Genomic DNA, 4,179 nt, shown 5'->3' with positions numbered 1-4,179 from the left:
GGGAAAGAGGTAGAGAAGAGGAGAGAAAAGGAAAAAAAAAAAAAAGGAATGGTTAGCTAGTCAGAAGATGTCCTGTAATTTGGGTGTTGGTACTAAAATGTTAGGTCAGATGTTTTCATTGACTGTCAGTAGGAACTGCATGCTGGGGAGTCATACTTCCCACTTTACTGACAGACCAACTAATGGGAAAATATTCCAAAGTGATCGATTTTGGTGCCAAGACTCTTCTACTGATGTCTCAAACAAGCACAGGAAATGCCACTGCATGCATGAATATATTTTTTCCATGTATTGAAATAAATATATAAAAAATTTGAAAGTGAACTCAGACTCAGCTGAAAGAAACCCAAGCCAAAGTAAAAGCAGGACCTAGACCTGGATTTCTTAAAGTCTATGTCCCCCATATTAAAGCACATTAAAGGTGGGTGGTCATTGCTGCCTTACACAGAGCTGTTGGTGAAATCTGAACATAGACCCCAGTTTTCCTCCCAGACGTCTCTCTTGGCTGATGCACTGACAGAGGGAGGGAAGTGGCAGTTGGGATAGACCTCCTCTCACTTGCCCCACCGAGTGTGAAAAATATATGAGACTCTGCTTTAGGACCTGCTGGAGCGATGCTTGCTTCCCCCTCACCATTCCCAAGCCAGGATGGGGTGGAGCTGCACGTCATTGCCTCATCAGGTACAATTGACATGTTAGGGTTTGTCTGTGTGTGGTGGCTGCTCCTCTGGTGCTCCCAGCACCACAGCCTGGCCCTGGGCTCTGCCCCTGGCTGTGGGTGTTGTGTGGAGGTGGCAGGAGCACCAAGGAGTACAACCCAAGAGCGTTGCTGGACATCGCTCCAGGGAGTGCCTGGCTGCTATTAAACCCTGCCAAAGACACTACGAGGCTTTCCTGAAGAGCTCTAAAGCAATAAGCGCTTTTTTTGCCCTCCTGCCACCTTGAACAGTAACAGCAGCTGTTACCAAGCCAACAGCAAAGCAAACAGAGCACTCACACCGGGGTGGGAGATGCTGCTAATGGTACTCACTTGCTGCGCTTCCGAAGTGCGGGCAGAACAATCACGAAGCAGTTGGGCATCCCGGACATGGGAACACTGGATGTTTATGTGGGGGTGAGTGTCCCCTGTCTATTCACAATTATTTTTTTTTTCCTTTTTTGAACTGGAGGCTTGATGAGAAAAGCCTAAAGATAATAATAAAATAAGAAACAAGGATACTTTCCAGGGTCCCCATCTAGCTCCATCTCTGTTGCCATGTGTGGGAGTTGCACCGGGCTCTGAGCAAACAGACGGTTTCTCCTTACTGCCTGGGTTGGTGGCATATGGCTTTCTAAACCTGTTTAGTTTAGAGGTTTGGGTTTGTATCCAGCTCCTAACTTCCAGGAGGTCCCCATCACTGGGCTGCTTCTGTTCCCATCTACTTTGACTGCATGTGCCCATAGCATGAAAAATATTGTGAAGCTGGGCCCAAAGTTATCTATGTCTCCCAAAACATCCATTCTGGCATGGAAATATGGTGGGATTTCAGCCCTGCTGGGGTCCAGGTTTCCTGTAGTGAAACAGTCCTTGTTCCCAGGAGAAGCAGCAGTGTTACCAAGTGTTGCCAAGGCACAGGCTGTAACTGGCCAGAAAAATAAGGTTTTTTACACCTTCAGCCTTCTCAGTGCAAATAAGTGGCAATAAAACGGAGCTAAGGGGATGTTTTTCCGCTGGTATTCATGTCCCTGGCCTTACTCTTCTCTCACTTGAGTGTTTTTGTCTTTCTAGGCTGTGGGATTTTTGGAACACAAATGTTTCTGTACCAGATCTACTGCATTTGGATCCCTACAGAATAATATAATTCTTTCAATTTCTTTCTTATCCCAAGCAGTGATCTTCCACCCCCAAGCATGAAAGTAGCCTTTGCAATGCTACCTTAGCAAATGCCACTGCCAAAAATGTCTCTGTCTGCTACAGGGCTCTTTTGTCCAAGGTAGAAAGACAAAGTAGGAAACAATGGCTAGGGGCTCAAGCCAGATAGATTCAAAGGAGGAATAAGGAAATAAGGCTCACATTTTAAACAGTGAGGTTGATTAAGCACTAGATCAAAGAAAGTGGTAGATTCCTTATATCCACCTGGCCTTAAAACAAGCCTGGAGGCACTTTCCAGAAGATCTATTTTATCGGACACAGGTTTTTACACTCAGCACAGGGTTATTGGGTGAAATTTAACGGCCTGAAATAAACAGGAGGTTGGCCAAGCTGTGCTAATGGCCTTTTCTGGCCCTAAGCTCTATGACTCAATGAATAGCATGCATATAAAAATATACTCTCTAAAGCAAGCTACTTAAATGCATGCCTAACTCCAAGCATGGAAGTATTCCAGCTCTCTTCTGAGGCACTTGCCTACGAAATCAAGACTCATGTCCTGCAGGCTTGATCTGATACACCTTGACGTCAGCAGGGATCTTTTCCCTGACCATTTCAGGCTGCAGATCAGACTGTCAGAAAGACATGAATAGGTTAGTACAACTCCTGGAAATGCGTTTCATGCTGGAAGCGCTTTGCGCTTGCACGAGCACTGTCTGATGGAGGATCTCAAAGCACTTTGCAAACATTAATTCTCTACTTAAAGGTAAAACACAAAGCAGATGAGCTTTGTGTCTTTCTTCAAGCACCATTTATCAAAGGAACAGGTTGCACTTGTCATGCTAATAACAGCGAGTAACTTTCCTGCTTGCATTGTTTTTCTCAATCCCGTTTAAGTTGTTTTCCTTCAACATGAATAATTTTTGGAACAGTTTTTGTAAGAAAAATGCAATCCAAGCACACTTACTTATTTTGTTGGTCGTGCTGGAAATTAGAGTACAAACACTTTATCTGCATTACAAATACTATTACAAAGTGCTGGGGTGCTTTAATCTATCTTCTAGATATTTTTTTTTAATTATTATTCATGCTGGAAGTGCTTCATCTTAATACTCACAGTAGTAGCACAGGGACACACAGCAGCACCATCCCCACTAGAGGGTTTCCTGTGTTTTGTTTTCTTTTTCCTGATGCTCTTATTACTTGGATGACATTAAAGTATAAACAAGCCAACAGATGTGCCTGCAACCTGGTACCTCTCTTGGTGGAAGGAAATGCTTGATTGCAGGGAGAGGGGTTTTGTGTGTGTATCAATATTGGGATAGTGTCCTAAGTGCTACTAACTAGGTGGTGGTGTTATCAGAAAGGAGTTTGGAAAATATTGCCTAAAATCACATGGAAGGCAGTATATGGCTGCAGGAAAGGCCTGAGGGTGCTGGATTTATATTTGGGTTGGCTTGGCTAATCTTGAAGCCCTTACTCGGCAGCACAGATATGCCTGCCTCCCTCTGGCTCTTAAAAGCAAAAGAATGATGGTCTGAAGCTACAGTATGAGGGGAATTACTGGAGCTTCAGTTCCCTCAAAATGAACCATCTGCCTAGTAGCCAGGGCAACCCTAAGACAGGAGACCTCAGATTTCCAAGGCTGAACCCTCATATATAGTCCTTCCTACAGGAAGAAGGAAACCTGATGGACGTGGGACAGTTGTATTTAAGGGTGGTGGCTCTCCAGGTTCTCTGTGAAGAATAATATTCTGGGTGGATGTCATAGAATGGTTTGGGTTGGAAGGCACCTTAAAGATCCTCTAGTCCCTGCATGGGCAGGGACATCTCCCACTAGACCAGGTTTCTCCAAGCCCCATCCAACCTGACCCTGAACACTCCCAGTGATGGGGCAGCCCCAAGTTCCCTTGGCAACTTGTTCCAGTATCTCATCACCCTCACACTAAAGAATTTCCTCCTAATGATGTCTCATATCCTCTGCTCATTACTTGCTAAAACTCAGCGCACAATCAGCCTGAGACCTTGTGCACCCAGGGACAGAACTGCTGGAGGAGTTACCACCCCAAACAGGCTGCACACATGATAAAGCAGAGAGGTTTTCCCTTATTGCTGCATTTTGGGGTAGAAATGTCACCTGTCAATCAGTGCTTTCATTCAAGTAGCTGAAACTTAAGCTACTTTACAGCAGTTGAATATCTGGCCTACAGCAACCAATTTTATTCCTTGATTGCTCAGAAGAGGCTCAGTCGTTTTCTGGATCATTTGAAAGCTGGGTGAATTGGGACTCACCACTATTCCTATCAAAACTCTCCAAAGCAGCTTCTTTT

The sequence above is a fragment of the Chaetura pelagica genome, unplaced genomic scaffold (genome assembly GCF_000747805.2).
Source record: "Chaetura pelagica isolate M959 unplaced genomic scaffold, ChaPel_1.0 scaffold316, whole genome shotgun sequence".
In the NCBI taxonomy this organism is placed as follows: domain Eukaryota; kingdom Metazoa; phylum Chordata; class Aves; order Apodiformes; family Apodidae; genus Chaetura; species Chaetura pelagica.
Note: the sequence above shows the minus strand (reverse complement) of the source record.